Source organism: Equus przewalskii, chromosome 15, assembly GCF_037783145.1.
Source record: "Equus przewalskii isolate Varuska chromosome 15, EquPr2, whole genome shotgun sequence".
In the NCBI taxonomy this organism is placed as follows: Eukaryota; Metazoa; Chordata; class Mammalia; order Perissodactyla; family Equidae; genus Equus; species Equus przewalskii.
Genome location: NC_091845.1, coordinates 4,539,339 through 4,561,349, shown reverse-complemented (window position 1 = coordinate 4,561,349; position 22,011 = coordinate 4,539,339). Strand labels below are relative to the sequence as shown.

Here is a 22,011-nt window from a genome sequence, read left to right as displayed (position 1 = left end):
CTCCTCTCTCTCCTAATCCACCTCCAATCTGTCAGCAAATCCTATCAGCTCCACCTTCAGAATACCTCCCGAGTCCAACCACATCTTTACCATCCCCATTGGCACCGCCAGGCCCCAAGCCCCATCACCTCTCCCGGGGCCCAGTCACTCGCTTCCTCACTGTGTCCCCGTTCCTGTCTTTCTTCCCCTATTAGTCAGAACAGCCCAGGTTATGCAGCGGTAACAAACAGTCCCATATCTCAGTGGTGTAAACATACAGACTTGTTTCTTATTCCTGCTATGTGTCCCTCTGACTTTCTACCATCTGGGACCCAGGTTGATGGGGCAGCCGTCTAGACTGGACTCCAGGACACTGCCAGTCACTGTGGACGGGAAAGAGACCACACGGCACAGAGCCCACCCTTCGCTTCTCCCCCAGAAGCGCTGACAGGGCTCTGCTCACACTCCACTGACAGAAGCAAGTCACACGGCCATGCCGACTGTAGAGGGATCAGGAGGAGACCAAGCCTCTGACGCAGAGAACTGAAAGCACGCGGTGGGCAGTGCTGTGACCACATCCCCTTAGCGCCTCCTCCCAGGGTGCCCACGGGGACTCTGTTGGAGCCCAAGGTAGCTGCATCCCTCTCCTGCTCAGGACCCTCCCGCTGCTCCCCCGCCCTCCGAGGAAACGGCAAAGTCCCCACCACGATCCACGAGGGTGGGCACGATCTGCTCCTTGGGACCCCCGGCCCTCGCCTCCTCCTCTCCCCCGACCCACTTCACTCTGCTCCGTCTCCTTGCTGTTTCTCAAACCCGCCAGGCATGCTCCTACTTCAGAATCTGCTTCTGCTCTTCTCCGTCTGGAGTGCTCATCCTAAGACATCCGTGGGCCTCACTCCCTCGGCCCGTGACCCCCACGCTCACTGAAGCCTTCCTGCTTTGGGCTGGATTGTGTCCCCCTGAAATTCCTATGTTGAAGTCCTACCCTGAGACCTCAGAACGTGACCCTAACTGGAGATGGGGCCTTTATAGAGGTTGCTGAATTAGACCGAGGTCATAGGGATGCGCCTCGTCCAATCTGACGAGGTGTCTTTATAAGAGGAGATTAGCACGCAGACATGCCCAGAGGGAGGACACAGGGAGACGCCATCTGCGAGCCAAGGAGGGAGGCTTCAGAGGAAACCAAACCTGCTGACACCTTGACCTCGGACCTCTGACCTCCAGAACCTGAGACAATGAACTGCTGGGTAAGCGGCCCATCTGCGGTACCGTGTTCCAGCTCCCCAGCAGACTAATACAGCCCCTGGCCGTGTTTTTGAAGACTACAACTTCCTTCTGCCTCTCCTTCAATCATCTCTATCCCTTCTCCCTGCCTTTTTCCTCTGTAGCACTCTCGCCTTCTAATATCCAAAATAGTTTACTTATTTGTAAAAGAAACCCTTTCCTTGTTTGTGTTGCTTAATCTATGATCTCTAATAGAATGTAAGCTTGATCAAGGCAGGGACTGGAGTCTGTTTGAGTTATTGCTCTACCCCCAGGGCCCAGAACCACACCTGGTTCATAGTAGGTATTCGATAAATATTTATTGGATGAAGGAATGAGTGGATGGATGGAGAGATGCTGTAAATACTCGGAAGCCCTCATCATTTGCATAGTACTTCCACCTGACCCCCTTAACCACAAGGCTTTCTGTGTCCTTTTTCCTGGATGGATTCAATATTGGAGGGTAGCTGGGGGTTTTTGAAAGTCTGGCCTTTTGAATCAGGCAGTATCTATCAAACCTTGAAATACACACATCCCTGATCCTCAAGTTCACAGTGAGAAATTCATCTGCAGAGGTCCTTACATATGTGCTCAGAGACGAACGTGCAGGCATCTCAATGCAGAGGCGTTTATTACACTGAAAATACAGCCACGACCCAATGCCTGTCAAGGAAGGATGGAAGGTAAGCTGATGCATCCAGGTAAATGGCGACTATGCAGAGTTAAAAGGAGTAAGAGGGACCTGTGTGTGCCGAGGGGAGGATGGCAGAGACAGCATCAAGTGGAAGAGAGGTCTGCAGCCAGGATGGCATGGAAGTCACGCTCTCACTTGTGCACCACCCAGCAACTGAAAAGTGACCTGAGGGAGTGGGGAGTGAGGCTGCTGTCTCAGTCATCTGCTGCCAGAATGATGCCGGGTAAGGAACAGCCCCAAACTGCCAGCGGCACACGGTGGTAAGCTCTGCTGGTTTGCTCGCCTGGGGGCAGCCGCTCTAGGTCTGGATCCAGGCTGCTCTGCTGATCTTGGCTGGGCTTGCTCAGATATCTGGGTCGGCTGGCTACTCAGCTAGGACAAATGCAGTGGCTCAGCCTGGTGCCACGTGTCTCATCCTCCAGCCCACTCGCCTGGACATGTTGTCATGACAATGGCAGAGGCACAAGAGCAAGCAAGCTTGATCGTGCAAAATGCTTTTAAGCCTCTGCTTGCATCTCGATGGCTAATGTCCCTTTGGCCAAAGCAGGTCACACGGCCAAGCCCAGCATCTTGGAGGGAGAGGGCTGCCAAGTGATAAGCCCAGGCGTGGATACAGGGAAGGGTGAAGAGTCGGGGCTGTTTTGCAACTTGCCGCGGTTGTCTTCCACAAAAGCCACCCCTGGGACAAGGATTTGTGCATGAGTGACTCGTCCCGGCAGTGCTCCTCGGGAAACCTGTTGGGAGGAGGGAAACAGGATGAGGAAGGAGGAGAATCCGGGCCAGGCTGTGACCAGGCACAGCGGCAGTCTCAGGCTGATCCCCCCGGAGGACCCTGGGGCAAGTCACACCTCAGAGTCTGTTCTCACTCTGGTGTCAGCCAGTCATTGGCTAACGGCCACCTGGGGTCAGGGTGGGGGTCATAAACACCCGGGCACTCCCAGCTTTCTGCACACGGGTAGTGTCTCCAGCAGCCCAAGCACAGCCTTTGGAGAAAGTTCGGGTGCAGGCACTAGAAGCACATCACGCTGCAGCTGGGGACGGGGCCCAGAGCCCCGAGGGGACCTGCCTGGGCACCAACAGTGTCTACCCTGGGGGCCAGAGACGCAGGAAACTTTTATTTTCCACTTTAGATTCTTCTGTATTGTTTTAATATTTTACCGTGAGTGCTTATTGGTTCTACAACTTAAAAAAAAAAAAACCAATAGGGCCAACCTTTTCCATGAAAGTCTCTCAGGCTATCTCCAGAGGCTCAGTGGCAATGGGCGAGCTGGTCTAAAGCTTGCTCCGGGCTGACGGGTGGCCCAGAGGAGAAAAGATCAGGGAGTCCTGGGTTTGAGTCCCTCTCTGCCTTTTCCTGCCTGTGTGCCCTGGGGCAAGTTGCTTTCCCTCTCTGAGCTTCCCCTCTAAACAGTGGGGATAATTATGGGTCTGGACTGAGTATTCAGAGTGCCAGGGGGTGAAAGCATCGGTGTAGAGTGGATGCTCAGTTACTGACTGTGGCATTCTCCCAGGGCCACTCGCCGGGGAAGGCTGGCCCCTCCCCACGCCGTCCTGACTGGGAAGGTGATCTGGAAATCCCACACCTGCGAGCTCTAGGGTCCTGGGCCACTCCGTCCCTCGGCTGTCCTGTCCTGGCAATGAGCTGAGAATCCCACTGCTCTGGCCACTGGCCTGCGCTGACCAGCAGCCGCAGACCACCCGACGGGGATCCCAGGCCTTCTCTGCCCCGGGCCCTCCTTCCGCTCAGCACCCAGTCCCCCTCCGCTCTCCGCGTTCTACTCCAGAAACGCCCGGCGCTCATGGCGCCCCTTGTGCTTCACGCGGTCTCCCATCCCTCGGTCCTTGTCCACTCTGTGCCCTCTGCTCAGCACGCCCTTCACCCTCTCACGGCTGTTTTCTCGGCGGCAATGCTTCCAGGTGGTGCTGACGTATCACGTCCCTCTTGAAAACTTCACCTGACACCCACCCACGCCCAGGCCGCAACCTGACCAGCCATACCCCATCTTCTGCAAACCCGCTCCACATTTTAACTGCTCCAGTCCTCCTGGGCCACGCCGAGCTATAGTTTATCTGTCTGTGTCTGGCTCTACCCCTCACCACCACGTCTATGCCTTCCAAAACCAGCTTTATGAGCCTCAACTTCCCCATCTGTCAAATAGGCGTACACCCACTCTCTCCCAGGGCTGTTGCAAGGATTCTAGACAATGCATGTCTGCCAGTTGGCAAGGTGTCTGGCACATGGTAAGTGTCTAATAAACAGTGGTTTAAAAATGCCTTCTCTGTGCTGGGGGCTGCCCCCGAGTTGGTGTGGTTGTGTGTCCCTGTGTGGGACAGTGGTGCAGGGACATCATTTGAGCACCTGGCCCCAGCCATGCCTGAGACCCCAGGGCCTGTGGGTCATAGGAACCAATAAGTCCCGCCACCCTTTGAGCTGGTTTTCTGTCACAAACGATGAGCTGCCAGAGAATCAGCTCGTGCGACAGAGAAGCTGCGGTGTAAACCCAAACCTTTCAGGGCCTGGTAGAAAGCCCTCGAGGCAGGACTTCTCACTCAAGTCCCTCCCACGGCCCGGCCCTTGGAACCAAGGCTCACTTTGATAAAGGTGCGGTCACCACAACGACTTCCCGTGAAATCCATCACTTGGTGAAGAGGCGGTAAGGAATTTCTGGCAAATGAAACGCTACAGATGCCCTGTGAGCCAGAGGCTGGGCTGCTCTCGGCAGCACCCCCGGGGGGCGGAGCGGGGAGGAGACCACAGAACCAGTTGTTCTGCTTCCGGCACTCGTGAGGGGAGCCTGAGGATTTTCAGGCCAAGCAGCTCTGCAGGAGGAAGGGATGTGCACGCTGTGGTCTGCAGGCCGACTGTGGGGCCAGAGAGGCCACAGAGCTCTTCTCAGATCCCTTCTTGGGTAAACTGAGGCCAGGAGACGTGAGTTGCCTGAGGCGCCCAGGAAGCTGGTCAAAGCTGTGGAATGAGAACCTGGGCCTTCTGATTCCAGCCCAGGCTGGCCCCGCTCAGCTGTAAGGTGCAGCTGGAGAAGGTGCTCCCGAGGGGCAGGGGGCGGGGAGGCCAGTTCCCCACGTTCCCCGGGCCTGGCACGTGGTGGTGCTTGTTTGGGCTGAGCCCTGAAGTATGCACGGAATTAGACAGGTGGGGGCAGTGAGGAAGGTGCTCCAGGTAGAAGGCACGGTAGGGACAAAGGCCGGAGACCCCTCTCCTCAATAACCACAGTAACCAATCCCCCCCAAAAGGAGTGCTCTCTGTGCCGGGTACTGAGCTAAGCATCACAGGCACTGTCTCATCCAACTCTCACATCCGCTCTAGGAAGCAAATGCTATTGTCAGCCCATTTTACAGATAGGGAAACTGGGGTTCAGAGAGGTTAAGTGAATCTCTCAAGATCACACAGCCAAGAGACAGGATTCAAATCAAGATGCCCCAGCCCATGCTCTCGGTGGGGACACTGACCTGCTTCCCCAACTGGTCCTCTCTAGGCCTCCCTTCTTTCACCCCTGGGAGGGTGAAGGGTCCAGAAAGGCATAGAGAAAAAACATCAGGGTCAGTAGGGAAACCCTGAGCCTCTTGCTGAGATGCAGCCCAGACCAATACCCTCATACCTAGGAACTTTCTAGGACCCTGAGCTGCCACATCCAAGCCACTTCCCTCCCTGATTTTGACTGCACAATTCCCTGTCCCCACCCTGTCCTTGTTCAAGCTTCAGACAGGCTTGTCCCTGACACAGAACTGGGCATGCACGAGGGAGGTGGCCAGTGGCAACGGATGCAGCCAGCATTAGGAAGCAGCCTCCACGGGGCTCCTATGGCGATGTGGAGTCGTCTGGTGGCCATCTGCAGCCCTCTGAGTGGGCACAAACCTGCTGTGGAGGCAGGAGCCCCCCGCCACGGGGCGAGTCCCACAGGAGCGGATGGCTGCCAGGGTGCTGCAGGAGGACGCCTGTCTGCAGTCACGGTCCTTACCGACGGTAATAATAAAAGAGCTAGCACTTCTTTGTTTAAATTAGATATAATTGACATGTAACATTATGTTAGTTTCAGGTGTACAACATGGTGATTCATGTATGTCTTATACTGGGAAGCGATCTCCATGATAGGCCTGGTTAACATCCACCACCACATGTCGTTACCATTTTTTTTCTTGTGCTGTGACGTTTTAAGATCTACTCTCTTAACGGCTTTCAAATATACCGTCCAGTGTTAGGAACCATGGTTACCTACAGAGCTAACACCTCAGGGCACTCACCGTGTGCCAGGCACTGTTGTAGGTGCTTTCATGCATATTTACTCAAGAAATCTTCTCAACAGGGGCTAGGTGCTACTCTTGTCCCCATTTCCTACATGAGTACACTGAGCCCACACAGGGGAAGAGACTCGGCAGCAGGTCAGGAGGAAGGCGTGAACCCAGGCCTCAGCCCCACGGACGAGTGCGGACTGGCCTGGGAGGGTGTCCCCGCGACCCATGGCCTTTCCCGTTCACAAAGTGAAGGGTGGGCTCCTTCTGATCAACCAGGCCAGGAGCCTAGGAGTAGGAACGCACGGGAGAGAACTGAACGTTCACAGGAAAGAAAACACAGGCAGCTCTTGAAGAGAGAGCTGAAATAAAACCGCACCGAGAAACGATTCTCCTCTTCTCCACTTGGCACAGACTAAGTGTCTGATGGCATCCGGGGTTGGTAAGAGGCGGGGGACAGCATCACTCAGGCACTGTGGCACGAGGGCCAGGGAAGGCCCTCTCCACGCTACAAATGCTCACGCCTTCAGCCAGCAGCCCGCGTCTGGGCGCTCAGCCCGCAGGCACGGTGAAGCCACAGCGCGAGAGCGTGTGCTCAGGGTCGCTGTGGCAGTGCTGCTCACGGTAGCACAGGTCTGGACACTCAGGTCCCCCGACAGGGAACTGGTTAGATAAACTGCGCTTTATTTCTATGTTGGCATACTTGCAGCCACAAAAACACAATGAGGAAGCTCTTTCCACGCTGATACGGAACGATCTATGAGATATATTAAAGTAAAAGGCGAGATGCCTGGACAGGTCACCAGAGGCACCATCCAGAGAGAGAAAAAAATGGATAAATTGGACCTCATCAAAATTAAAACTGTTTGCTCTGCAAAAGACTCTGTTAAGAGGATGAAAAGACAAGCCACTGACTGGGAAAAAGTATTGGCAAACCCCACATCCCAAGAAGGACTCGTATCTAGACGATATAAAGAACACTCTAAACTCGATAGAAAGAAAAGAAAGAGTTCAATTAAAAAACGGGCAAAAAATGTGAACAGACAATTCACCTAAGAGGATATATAGATGACAGATAAGCGCAAGAAAAGATGCTCAACGTCATTAGCCGTGGAGGAAATGCAAAATAAAGGTCTAATGAGAGCACTGCAAACATTAAAATGGCTAAAATAAAAAATGCTAAGATTGTCAAGGGCTGACAAGGACACAGAGCAGCTGGAGCTCCCACACTGCTGGGGGAATGCAAAATGGCACAGCCATGCTGGAAAATGGCTTGGCGGTTTCTTTTCCAGCCAAACATGTGCTTGCCATACTACTTAGTAATTGGACTTCTGGGTATTTATCCTAGAAGAATGAGGACTTAGGCCCAAGCAAAAACTTGCGTATGAACATTCATAGTAGCTTGATTTGTAATTGCCCAAAACTGGAGACAACCCAAATGTCCTTCACCAGGTGAATGAGTAAACAAACTGTGGGCATCCATTAGACGGAATACTACAGAGCAATAAAAAGGAGTGAATCATCGATAAATACAACAAATTGAGTTGATCTCAAGGCATTATGCTGAACAAAAAGTGCAAATCTCAAAATCTTACACACTGCGTGATCCCATTTATGTAACTCTGTCACAGTGACAATTACAGCGACGGGGAACAGAGTGCTGCTTGCTGGGGCATGGGGTTGGGGAAGGGCGAGATCAGCAAGTGTCAGCGTAAGGGAGTTTCTTTGCGGTGATTGGAACAGTCTTATATCCTGGTGGTTACAAAATCTGCCCATGTGAGAAAATTGCAGAGAACTATGCACCGGAAAAGAAAACAAAACAATTGCTGCATGTAAAAACTGGCGGAATCCAAATAAGGCCTGATTTTGAGTTAATAATATTGTGCCAGCGTTCATTTCCTGGTTTTGACAATGCGCTACGATTATGTAAGATGTTATCACTGGGGGCAGCTGGGGGAGGCCGGGTGAAAGGGCCACGGGAACTCTCTGTACTATTTCTGCAACTTCTCGTGAGTCTTAAACTATTTCAAAATAAAAAGTCTTTAAAGTAGCAGTGGTTTGGGGCTGCTTTGCTCAATTCAATGTATTTGCTATAAAAAAAACTTATAGCAAGGTGAAGAACGTGTGTGGAGAGAGTCGCATTTGTGCGAAACTTAAATGAGGCAATGATTCCCGCCTATGACGGAATGTTTCTGGAAACGTGCACAAGGGGCTGGGAATACTGGGGCCACGTGGGAGGGGACTGGACAGCAGAGCACACGGGAGAGGGAGAGAGACGAAGCCTGATTTTTTAGTTTTCCTCTTGAGACTTTTGAATTTTATAATGGACACCTATTACTTTCAAAACTTTCTATTTAATATTTTGAAAAGCTAAGAGTGGGACCCGAGGCCGTTGGGGAAACAGGAGCCATCTGTTTAGCTCAGAGATCCTCGAAGGGCTAGTCCAGAAGGGAGAAGGGCAGTGTCCTGGGGACGAAGGTTTTATCGGGGGGGGGGGGGGGGAAGCATTTTACTAAGCTCGAGGGAGGCTAGAAACATGCAAGACTAATTGGCGGGGCAGGGCGGGTGCCAGCTCCAGGCGGCAGGGCCCAGAACCCACGCCTCCTTCATCTCCATGACAACTGCGAACCGTCGCAAGAAACACAGCCCCCACGACCATGGACGCTCACCCACCACTCAGCTGAGCCCTTCTCAGGGACTAACTCATTAATCTCACAACAATGGCATTCCAAGGAGGAAACCGAGGCTCAGCTCGGAGGGGAAGTGACTTGCCTGAGGCCTTGCACAGAGTCGCAGCACTGTAGCACCTGGCACCTCCTGCCCAAACTAGAGTGATTTCCACCTAGCATCTCCTGGCCAGAATTCCACGCAGCAGACACCGGGCCGGGCCTCGTGCTGGGGGCTGGGCCAGGAGGAGGAAGGCCCCCAGCCTGGGAGAGAGGGAGGTGGGGTGGAGGCAGGCAGGCAGCACACAGGCGCCAGACTCACTCCCTGAGCTTGCTGGGGAAGGGCAGGCAGACGACAGAGCGTGCGAGGGAAAGAAGACTGCGGAAGAGGGTGTGAGCAGGCCTGAGCTGGGGCGGCCTGCGCAGCTAGTCCCAGGCAGAACCCAGCTCTCGGCTTGGCAGGTGGTTCTGGCCTCTCTTCACATCCTCCCTTTCCTTCTCTCACAGCCCTGCTCCCAGAGCCCACGTCCAGGCTCCAGAGGGCACGAGCGGGGGACGCCGCGTTAACAGCAGCTCCAGAAGGTTGGCAGTTTCCAAACCTGAGGACAACCCAGACGTCCATCACTGACAGGCGAAAGGGGAATTTGTGTCAGATTCATCTGTGGAATATTATACAGCAATGAACGAGACCAGATTACAGTTATGTGCAATGATGAATCTCCAAGAGTGAAGAGCGAAAGAAGCCAGGGGAAAAAAAGAGTACATACTGTGATATTCCATTTATATAGAGTTTAAAAATAGGCAAAACTATCTATGGCGTTAGAAGTCAGGAGAGAGAAGGGGAAGGGACTGGGAGTGCAAACGAAGGAGAGGGACTTCCAGTCACACAGCCGTGCTCATTTTGTGACAATCATCAAGCTGTATACTTGCGTTTTGTGCATTTTTCTGTATGTATGTTACACTTTCATAAAAAAGTTTATTTAAAAAAACTAAAGTAAGGCAACCTATAGAATGGGAGAAATCATTTGGAAATCACGTACATGAAAAGGGGTTAATATCCAGAATACATAAAGAACTCCTACAACTCAACAACAACAAAAAACTAAACAGCTGGATTAAAAAGTAGGCAAAGGACTTGAATAGACGATTCTCTAAAGAAGATATGCAAATGGCCAAGAAGTATATGAAAAGATGCTAATCACTGTCTAATCATTAGGGCTGTGCCCATCGCTAACGTGAGGGAAATGCATATGGAAACCACAAGGAGATACCACTTTGTACTCATTAGGATGGTTACTATTAAAAAAACAGAAACGACAAGTGTCGGGGAGGATGTGGAGAAATTGGAACCCTTGTGCACTGTCGGTGGGAAAGTAAAATGGTGCAGCTGCTGTGGAAACAGTGTGGAGTTTCCTCAGAAAATTAAAAATAGAATTACCATGTGATTCAGCAATTCTACTTCTGAGAATATATTCAAAAAAATTGAAAGCAGGATCTCAAAGAGGTATTTGTACACTTGTGCTCACAGCAGCATTAGTCACAAGAGCCAAGAGGGGGAAGCAACCCAAGTGTCCACCAATATTTTTTCCCTAGTAATGAATGGATAAACAAAATGTAGTCTATATATGCAGTGGAGTACTACTCACCCTAAAAAAAGAAGGACGTTCTGACGTGTGCCACAACGTGGATGAGCCTGAGGACATTATGCCAAGAGAAATAAGGCAGTCATTAAAGGACAAACAGCGTACGATCTCACTTATATGAGATGTCTAGAGCTGTCAAATTCACAGAGACAGAAAGTAGAATGAGGGCTGTCAGGGGCTGGGGAGGGCAATGGGGAGCTGGTGTTTCATGGGGACAGAGTTTCAATTTGGGAAGATGAAAGAGTTCTGGAGTGGGTGGTGGTGATGGTTGCACAACAATGTGAATGTGCTTAATGCCACTGAACTGGACACTTAAAAATGGTTAAAATGGTAAATTTTATATTGTATATATTTTCCTACAGTTAAAAACAATCATACGAACAAACAGGTGAAAGGAACGCAGGCTGGTCTCTAACTGGATGGGAAGTGGGGACCTGAGCCTGGACCTCACCGAGCCTGGGTCTCCTCACCGGGCAAGTGGACGCACCCAGCGGCCACGTCTGCTGAGGGCGTGGTGAGGGTCAGAGGACAGGCAGGCCGTCCTGCGGGTACGAAGGCGTCAGTGTTCTCGTGATTCCGCGAGAGGCTACCTGGGATGCTGCAGAAGGAGCAGGTCCAGAGGAGGAGCCCAGCCCGACGAACCCCAGGTCAGGGGCCACTGCCCCTACCGGTGGCCCCCACTGATGCCGGGCCAGGAGCTGGAGGGGCTCGGGGCGGGCAGCGAGCTGAAACGATTCCACTCTGTCCTCCGGGCTTTCAGGTGAGGTCTGTTGGAGGTGCCCCCGCCCCTCAACACCCTTGTAGTCTTTCTGGTCACTTCCGGGGGTCATGAGAGGTCTTGTTTAGGTCTTAGGAAGTCCAGCCTGTGCTCAATTAAATCAACATTTGGATTTTGTATCCAAACTGAGACCTGCGCCACCACCAGCTGGAGCCCGCTGGTGAGTCCCACAGGCCAGACCTGGCTCCTCCTGGGGAGATGCACGGAGGGGCAGGAGGAGGCCCCTGGGCAGAGCCACTGTCAGCTGGCATCCGACACTTTCTGTGGCAGCTGCCTCCACCTGGGGGCTCACTCTCAAGGGAGCTTCATGTGCCCCCTCCACCATGGCATGGGCGCTCCTGAGGCCTCTTGATACCTGCCCTTAGAGGACACCCACACAGTCTGCTCCTGCCAGAGTCGCCTCACCCCACATGCCACTCTCTGTGGACAAGTCCCCGAGGACAGCCCAGCCTGGCCACGTTCCCAGCCCCCTCAGCCCATCTGCCTGCAGACTGCCTCTCTCTGATCTGCCTGTCTGATAGCCTCTGGACCCTTCTAGACTGGTCCAAGGCAGTCTGGGCCCCTGCCCCATGCCCCTCCCACTCCAGGGGGAAATGGGCATCTGCTCTCGGGGTCTCCACCATGCACTCCCTGGTTCCCTGGAGATCCTGGAGTCAGGATGTTGGCCTAGCGTGAGGTGGGGTCACGTCCCCTCCAACCTGCAGCCTCCTACCTTGCTCCTCCAAGCTCCGTCCTTGAGCTGCGCCTGCAGCTGGAGGATGGACCACTTTGTAGAACGTGCTCTTACACCTCTCCTTAGAATGAAGTGGTGCTTGTCCCCATTATTCTTGACTTTGCAGCTTTAGGGCAGATGAGGCAAAGCCCCATCTAACCAGCCATTTACCTGACAGTCTCAGAAGGCCACCTGCAGGGCCCAATGACCCTGAGAGGTCTGTTATAGTTCATGAAGGGGAAAACTGGGACTCAGAGAGGCAAAGTGACTTGCCCAAGGTCACACAGCCAGGAAGTGTTCCGGTCAGGATTTGAGTTCTCTCTCCTCTGGGCTAGTCTGCCCAGAAGCCGTTGACAAGGCAGGAGCTGGGAGGTCGTCGCAGGACCCTACTGGGAGCAGTGGTTTTATAAACTCCTCAACGGAGTCCCAGGTTCACTGTCACCTCCAGGCTCCCTCCACTCTGGGGGCTTTACGGCAGGTCGGAGTGGGTGGGAAGCACTGAAGGGAAGGAGGGCTCCCCAGGAGGGGGGATGCTCCTTGACTCAAGTGCTCCGCCCCTCCAGCTCCTCCTGATCCTCCGCTGCATTCTCGGGGCAGCCGGCTCCTTCACATGGCCGGACACCGCCCGTGCCCAGCAGTGAGCCTGGCGTGCAGGAGCCCTCTGCCTCGGCCTCTGCCTCTGCACAGGGAGGACGGTCAGAGGCCAGCCGCTCAGGCTGCTGCAGGCACAGGGCTGTGTCTTGGGTTTAGGGTGTGGACTCCGGGGGCCTGAATTCCTGGGATTGAATTCTGGCTCAGCAGTTCCCTGGCTGTGTGGCCTGCGGAAGTTACCTAACCTCTCTGCGTCTCAGCTTGCTCATCTGTAAAATGAGGGTAACTAGAACAGGTCTGCTAAGATTGTTGAGAGGGTGAAGTTCATTAATATGCATAAGATTCTCCCAGGGGTGCAGGCTACAGTGAGTCCTTGGCAGATGTGAGCTGCTGTTGTCACGTTACAGAGCAGGAATCGGGTGAGGAGTTGTGCAAGGCTCCCTGCCCCGGCCAGAGCTTGTGCTCAGATGTCGGCAGCGTCCTGACCCAGTGTGCGCGCCTCCCACTCACTGCCCCACCTCTGCGGCTGGGGACTGCGGGCACCTGGAGCCAAGGGGTCTGGCCCCCGCGGACCCTCAGGGCCTCTGCTGGCTGCCTCCAGCTTTCCCAGTCCTGGCTCCAGAGCTCCTGGCAGCCAAAGTCCATGTGGCCCAAGCCTCGCCCGGCCAAGTCCTCCTGGGGAAGGATCAGGAGGGCCCGGTCGGGGGACTGTGATCAGGGCTGCCTGGAACGCTGGGTGGGCAGAGGCTAACGCAAAGGCCGCCCCCTTCTCTCCACTCCCGAGGGCCCCAGCTCCAGTCTCCCGGGGCAAGCCACAGGGCCTCTCCGACCTTCAGGTCCCTCCTCTGTCAGAGGCCTGCTGTAGGGAGTCAATGAGATAACCACGTAGCAGGGCTGCAATTGTTGTTGTTATTATTATCTCGTTGGTAGGGGTGGCTGTCTAGGGCTCAGAGATTAATAGGATGATAGAGCCCAGAAGAAAACTTGAGAACTGTGGACATATCCCCACATACACTTTGCAAATGAGGAATCAAAACCCAAGGTACCACAGCAATTGGGCAAGGGAGCCAGGGGGCCCACACAGGGATCCAGGCTCTGAATCCACTGAACCAGCATGGTCACGTGGGCAGCTTCTTGCATGGCCCCAGGAGGGGTGTGCAGAGGGATGAGCGGCCTTGTGACTGGGATGTGGGGGAAGGACGGGAGACTCCCTGGGGCGTGTGCACACATGCACACACACACGCACACACACACATGCACACTAGAAGTAGCCATGGTGGGAATCCTGTATTAGTATTAGTTCTTCAGTTCTAGGACTGAGAGACATAAAGCAGAGCCAACGTGTGCCGGACGGAACGAGGGACACAGATGCACCATCTGTGACTGCCAGAAGCTTCTGGGTGACTCAGAGAAATGAAAGAGCCTTCAGTCATCAACTTCAATCCTTCGTTTGTGAATTTTGCGCCTTTAAATTATGGAATATTTCAAACATATATAAAAGTACAGAAAATAATATAACAAATGCCAGGGATTCCTCGCTCAGCTCCGTTGAATTCCAGCAGGTTGCTGCTGCTCCTCCTCCTCCTTTTCCTCCCCTTCCTCGTCTTCCTCCTGCTCCTCCTCCTTCTTCAAGGATCATAGTAGAGATACAGCAGGAGCCCCAGGTACCCCACACCGATTGCATTTCTCTCCCTCCCTCCTTCCCAAGGGAAATCATTGCGTGAATCTGGAGCAAATCCGCCTCACATTTTTTTAGCCCGTACATCTGTGTCTATAAACATTACTGGTTTTCCCTCGTTCTCTATCTTATATAAACGGGACTATCCTGCATGAGTATACGCTCTGCACCTCGTTCCACATCGAGCTGGCGAGGTTGTTCCACATTGCGCCCCAGAGCTCTAATCCATTCATTGGCAGTCTATAAATAAACCAAGGCTCATTAAGCCCTTCTCCCGCTGATGGACAGTCAGGCTGTTTCCAGTTGCTTGCCCTCACAAATCAGCTGTCCCGGGTGCAAACGCTGATCCGGGGGGGGCGATGGCTGGGACAGGCTCCGAGCATCTTGGCTTCCCCAGACGAGGCATGCTGCTTTCCAAGGCAGTGGGGTCCCTTTGCAGTCCCAAGCTGCCTGTCAGACTTTGCATCGCTCACGCTCTCACTAATGCCTGGGGACAAGCCAAAGCCTCAGTTCTTAAAGGAGGAAACTGACGTCCAGGGAGGAAAAGGATCTCAGATCTCAGAGTCAGTGACCACTGGAGCCGGACTCAACTCCACTTCCCTCCACTTTCCTATCGCTGTGTAACGAACAGCCCAACACTTAGCGGTTTAGAAAGTCAGTTATTTATTTGGCTCATGAATCTGCAATTCGGGCAGAGCTTGAGGGAAGAGCTGGTCTCTGCGCCACGTGCTGTCAGCTGGGGCCGCTTGACTGGGGGCCTGGAAGGTCCATTTCCAAGATGAGGTACCAACGGCTATGGGGCACCCAGCCGGGGATGAGGGTGGGGTCTTGTTCTCCCCGGGCCTCTTCACAGGCTGCTTGGGCTTCCTCAGGGCAGAGCGGCTGGTTCCACGAGCTGCTGTCCCCTTGACTTCTGCAACAAGCCTTCAGTAATCTGAGGTTCCAGATGCTCTAAGAGGTGGTGGAAAAATGAGCGGCAGAAGCAGCCATGGTGGCTGCTAAAATCTACCTTGTCATCTGTGACCGTGCCACCCAAACACACTCACAGGAGCAAGAGCCTGGAGCAAAGGCCACAAAGTATTGGTTCAAGGGAGAAATCTGTTGATGCGCTCTATTTGGCCTGAAAGGAAAGGTTTTATATAAAAATAATTATTAACATTTTTTAATTACCGGATTTTACTTTAAAAATCCAGATTTCCAGAAAAACCATAAGATTTGCTAACATTGGGCCCTCATTCCCAGGTGGCCTCAGTAGCTGGGGTGAGGAGTGACCATTCTGGTAAATCTTGTTTTCTGCAGTCCCCAACCTTTTGAACTGGCCCGAGTGGGCCCTTGAGTTGGCAGCATCTGTGTCACTACTTCTAAGATGTCAGAAGGGCACAGGGGAGTGACTGCTCCCCAGAGATTAGCAGCGAGCACAGTCTGGAAAGCACAGCTGGGAGACCAGTGAGGGCACTGATATGAAGCCCTTGGAAGACGTTCAGCGTTGTGGGGAGCAATCACTTCTCAGAGGAGGTGACACCTGAGCTGAGTCTTGCAAGGTGGGAAGGATTTGTGAATGTCCTGGACTCTAGAAGCTGGGGACTGCCATCTCCAGTCGGACGTCTGCACGTGGAGATCAGGAAGGATGTGACAGCAAGTGGTTCTCCCTGAGCAGGCGAGGTCTGCACCCCAAATCCCATCTCCTCTCCCCCGAGGGGGAGAAGAGCAAGAATTGAGGCTCTAAGTCGGTGGTGATTTGAAGGACAAGCAAAGACGCCAGACCTCCAGACACTGTCCTCTTTGGCTGGCCACCCGGCCTCAACCTCCGCTGTCAGCACCGCCCCGGAGACTGCAACATTCTGTGGGGAGCACACGCTACTTGCAAGAGAGGACATGTGTCTATAAAAGTCACCCATCTGCCCATTGATACTAGGCGGTATGGATTAATCAACCCTTCAGAGTAGGCGGCATAGAGAAGGAGCTCCCAGGAAGGACACAGAAAGAGTAAGTATTGATAAAGAGGAAAGAAAGAGCTGGGTGAGGATGCCTGGGTGGGGCTCACAGCTGGCAGCCCTGAGCATCCTGGGGAAGCAGGAGATCTCAGGCCACCAGGGAAGGCGAGGCAGAGGCGGGGGGTGAGAAGGAAAGAGCCTCCAGAGCCACCGTTGGGGAGGCTTCCTTCCGTCTCTCTTTGGACAGCAATTTCCTCCTCTGCCCAAGAGGAGATGGAAGCAGACCTCTCGACACAGGGCTCCGGGAGGCTCGGCTCCCCTGAGCCTGACCTTCCAAGATGCCGTGACTCCGTGCTCTCAAGGACTCTGAGAATTGTAAGATTCTTTTCTTAAATATTGTCTTTTGTGGTATTTTTGAAAATGCTGTCAAAGATTCTGTGGTTCGAACACTCTACTTTTAGGGCTCCAAGAGTTTATGTTTTGATGTTCTCCAGGGTCTACGTTTTAAAATTCAGTCATTCTAAGATTTTGTGACTCCATCCTACTTTCTCATCTAGACCCATAGCTGGAACCCCATGATTTGCAATGAAGCCAATGATTTATTTGTGTGTTCCTTGTACTACAATTTTTCTTTAGGTTTAAGTTTTAAATTAAGAGCCAGTCCTGATGGCTTAGCTGTTAGAGTTTGGCAAACTCCACTTCAGCAGCCCAGGTTCAGTTCTCAGGTGGGGAACCACACCACCCGTCTGCTGGTAGCCATGCCGTGGCGGCACGTCATACAGAAGAGCTAGAAGGACTTACAACTATACACAACTATGCACTGGGGCTCTGGTGGGGGGTTGAGGGGGAGGAAGGAAAAAAAGAGGAGGAAGATTGGCAACAGATGTTAGCTTAGGGCAAATTTTCCCCTGCGAAAAAAAACAAAACAAAAGAACCTAGCCTGTACTCTAAAAACAAAAATTAAATTAAAATTTAAAATTTTTTCTTTTAACTTAACCTTATTCTAAATAATAATAGTATCTGCGAAATCATGGACTTGAAGGACAAATTACCATTTTTCTAAAAACACACCAAATAAGCTTTGGTCATGGGGGTCCTGGTGCCCCCTCGAGCCCCTGCAGGCTCCATCAACAATTTGGATACCACATTTCAGAAGCCCTTGTCCAAAGTTCCAGCCTCTCATTCCTGCAAAGAAAGAAGTGCGAAGGCATCCATTTGCAAGGGGGCAGCAGGTCACCCTTAGGGCAGGAGATCTCTGGGCGCTGATGTGAGGTGGCCCACCCATGGGTCTCCGAGGCTCGCTGTCCAGTCCTGTTTGGGTGGAGGTCAGTGCCCTTCTCCTGAGCTCCCAGCCCTGAGACTGGACTGGGCCGGAACCACAGGGGGATACTATGCGACACCACCATCTAGTGGCCAAAATGCAAGACACGGAGGGAAGGAGCAGAGAGGGTGCAGGTCCTGCACACGGGAAAGTCAAAGAGGAGACAAAGGGACAAGTGACTGAGAAACAAGGCAATCTGGAGCTCATCAAGTACTAAATGGGCAGCACAGAAACAACGTGAGTGTCCACCCGTGGGGGACTGGTTAGACAAATTATAGTACACCTTACGAATCATCTGCAGGCATTGCCAAGGATGCTATTAAGATGTTATTGCTGAGGAATGATGCCCAGCCGAGGGGGGAAAAGAGCACCGATCAAAGCAATTCCATGCAGGTTACGTAAAATGGAAGTCTACGTCCACTTTGGGTGCCATCTAGAGAAAATGTCTGCTACCCCCTGTCTTCTCTACGGCGGTAACTGCACCCCATCCTCACAGCTGCTTAAGACAGAAACCTGGATATCACTCACCCTCTCTCTCCTACTAACCCCTGCTCCAGCCCACCCACTTCTTTGCCTCTCCGCAGCCACCACCTTGGGCACAACAGCATTGTCTCTAGCCTGGATGACCGTAGTGACCTCCCAAGTTCCAACCTTGTCCCTCTGCCTTTTCTGCTCCACAGCCAAGAGAGCTGTCCCAATGCCAGCCAGATCACGCTGCCCCCTGATTAGCATCCTTCAACGGCTTCCTGTTTCATGTGGGACAAAAGCCAACCTCCTTGCTGTGGCCCTCAGCCCTCTGCCAGCCTCCTCTCATACCCATGACCCTCTCTGACCCCGTCCCTGCTCGCTGAGCTGCTGTCACTGCCTCAGTCCCGGGAGACGCGCCTGGCTCTGCTTGCTCCTGTCGAATTTCTGCTTGAACTGCAGGCCTGGGCACACACCTCCCCAGAGACTCCTCTGTGGGTAAGGGGATTTCATCCTTGTGTTTTCTGATTTGTCAAGGGAACAAGTATTATTCTGATATAATCAGAAGAAAGCAATAAAATTATATTCATTTCAAAGTAAAATCAGATGTATAGACCCCTGGTGCATGGAGAGTTCTAAGATGGGGCGGTCTGTGTAGGCTGGAAGGCTGGGAAGTTTCCAGGGAGGGGGGATTGGAGGAAGAGAGACATTAAACCTGGGAAAAAGAATGACATTCCAGGAAGGGAACCAGCACAAAGGCATGGAGGTGGGCAGGGGCAGCTGGAGGAGGTGACGTCTGGTGCTTTTGCCTGCCTGGCACATTTAATTCTGATTGCAGAATTCCCTCTCAGGATCCACGCTTCCCACATTCTCAGACCATGTATTTCCAGTGGGGCTGATTCTCAATATAGGTGTGTGAATTGATCTGGGCCAATGAGAGCCTTTCCTGGGACTTTTGCCTCATCTATTGAAAAGGGATGTTATCTTTCCACTGGAGTTACCAAGCTGGGAGGATGTATGCCGAATCTTCATTGCCATTGCAAAAGGAGAATAAAGCTCATACAGGAGAAACCAGCATCAAAGACAGAGAGAGTCACCTTCCGGATGACAATGTTTGAACACCTGGATCCAGCCACACCTGAAGCCATTTCCATATAGACTTTTTAGATCTGTGAACCAATAACTCCCCCTTCTTTTGAGAGTTGGGGTAGTTTTCCCTCTATTTCTGTCACTTGTTACCCAAAGATTCCTAACTTTTTAAACTAGTCTGGCTGGGACAGAGACTTGCTATGGAAAGCAGTGAGGGTGCCCAAGCAGAGGCAGCACAAACAATAAATATTGTGGCCGTTCTTTGATGGAGAGCCTTTATTCCCAGTGGACTGAGGCATCTAGTGTGGGAATTGGAGAGTTTGGATCTTTGGGCCAAGGCAGAAATCTGAAACAACGATGGGCCCTCTCCCGTGACTGCCCACAAGCCACAATCTCTCTCATCTCTCTAGAAATCCTTTGAAAGGAGACCCAGGGACAGAAATGGCCTGGGGCAGCTCTCCTTCTTGGCTTCCTGGGGCTCTGGAAGGAAACTTTCTAAGTCTTCCCAGACCACATTGGGAAGGCCAAGAATCCACAAGACAACTGGGCAGGGGATGAAATGGGCGAGGGTGGGGATCATCTGATGCATTTTCCACTGCTCTTTCCCTGTTTATATGTGGTCCCACCGCTCCCGAAGGCCTTTGATCCCTAGCAGGGGGATGCTGTGGGACTGGAGGAGGGAGGGACAGGCCCTCTGGTTCTAGCCCAGATCTGGTTCCTTCTAAGAGCTGCATGAAGGCATGACATGTGGGGTTCCTTGAGGGCCCTAGAGGGTCAGTACCTGTGTCGTGAGTGCCTCCCTGATGCCCGGCACAGGGTTATATAAAAGGAACTTGCTTCCTTTTGGAAAACAGATCCCAAGTCCTGGCTGGGAGAGAGCGAGCAGCAGCTCACAAGAACTGAGATGGGGGCTCACATGCGTCCCTGAGCGGTCTCCTCGGGGTGCCTCGCGCTCCTTCCCTCCCGCAGCCATCTCATCGGGCTCTCGCTCGCTCGGGTACAGCTTCCTCTGAACCTCTGGCCTGAGGGCAGCCGCAAAACACTTCCTAGATTTTGAGAGCTGCAGCTGTAGCTGTGCGTTAAAATCAAGAGATACAGAAAAATATTTGTTGAAATTCAATGCCCATTCATGATAAAGACTCAGAAAAAGAGTGTCAAAGAGAACTTCCTTAGTCTGATAAAGGGTATTTGCCAAACACACAGACACTCAGACACACACACAGAGCTAACAGCATCACCAATGGTGAAATACTGAATGCTTTCTCCTAAGGATAACAAGAAAAAGGTGTCCACCACTAACACTTCTATTCAACATTGTGCGGTAGGACGCAGTCATTTCAATAAGGCCAGAAATGAAAATAAAATGAAGAAGGATAGGAAAGGAAATATACAGACTGTCGTTATTTTGGATGATAATACTGGACATAGAAAAATCTAAAATAACCTACAAACTAGTAGAGTGAATAAGGAATTTTAGCAAGGTTGCGGGATACAATCAAAACACAAAAATCAGTTGAACTTCCATATACTAACAACAATTAGAAAATGAAAAACTTTAAATGTCGTTTATAATAACACAAAAATCATCAAATACTTATGACTAAATCTAATGAAAGAGGCAGAAGACCTCTACACTGAAAATGACCAACATTGCAGAGAAACTATAAAACACCTAAATAAATTGAGGGCCATACCAGGTTCGCTGATTGGCCAACTTAACGTTATAAGATGTCACTTCTCTCCAAATAGATTTGTGTGTTCACTGTAGAACCAATCAACAGCCCAGCGAGTATTTTTGAGGAAAGTGCATGCTGGTTTTCAAATTTACACGGACATTTAAAGGACCTAGAATAGGGCAAGGCCAACGTCAAAAAAGAACAAAGCTGGAGGACTTACACCACCGGACGTCAAGGGTCTTTATAGCGGCCGGCCCCGTGGCCCAGTGGTTAAGTTCGCGCGCTCCGCTGCGTCGGCCCAGGGTTCCGATCCTGGGCGCGGACATGGCACCGCTCATCAGGCCACGTTGAGGCAGCATCCCACATCCCACAACTAGAAGGACCGGCAACTAAGATATACAACTGTGTACAGGGGGGGTTGGGGAGATAAAGCAGGAAAAAAAAAAAAAGATTGGCAACAGTTGTTAGCCCAGGTGCCAATCCTTAAAAAAAAAAAAAAAAAGAGTCTTTATAAACCCACAGTAGGTAGGACAATGTGGTATAGCCTCGTCATAGTCAAATGGACCAGAATGGGGAGCCCAGAAGAGACCAACAAATATTCAGTCAGCTGATTTACAGTAAAGATGCACTATACTTCAGTGGGGGAAAGATGGGCCTTTTAGCAAATAGTATTAACACAACTGGATATCCATATGGGCAGAAGATGAACCCACCTCATACTATACACAAATATCAATTTGAGATGGATCACAGAGCTAAAGTAAAATGATAGATATTGTAGAAAAAAATGGAAGAAAATCTTCATGACCCTAGGGTAGGCAAAACTTTCCTAAACAAAACAGATTGAAAGAAGATATTTGCAGTATATCTATGAAAAAGAACCCACACCCAGAATATATAAAGACCTTTTATAAATTAATAAGAAAAAGATAAACATTCCAATTTTAAAAATGGGCAAAATCTCCTCCCCTTTCTCTTCACAGGCGCTGGTCCCTAACAGACATCTTGCAACGCAAACTCCATGGCAGCACCTGCTTCTGGAGAAATGCTTGTGACAGCGAGGGTGTGGACGTGGAGCCCCTGGAACTCTCAATCATTGCTGTTTGCATCATAATTTAAAACCACTTCAGAAAACTCTTTGCAGCATCTACTGAAGCCGGAGGGGCATACAACCTATGACGCAGCCATTTCTCTTCGGGGTAGATACCCAGCCCAAATCGGGGCTTGTGTCCACGAAAGCCTTGCTCACAGAAGCTTTATTCATGATATCAAAA

The 22,011-nt window shown here is 51.8% G+C and overlaps 1 long non-coding RNA gene across 1 annotated transcript in view; it reads right to left on the bottom strand.

The window, feature by feature from the left end:
* Positions 1 to 1,536: 1,536 nt before the first annotated feature.
* Positions 1,537 to 22,011, bottom strand: part of LOC139075911 (uncharacterized) — a 36,677-nt gene continuing 16,202 nt past the window's right edge. Inside the window, exon 3 of the long non-coding RNA XR_011526833.1 lies at positions 1,537 to 2,670. This is a non-coding gene — a long non-coding RNA (uncharacterized lncRNA). The remainder of the gene's footprint in view (positions 2,671 to 22,011) is intronic.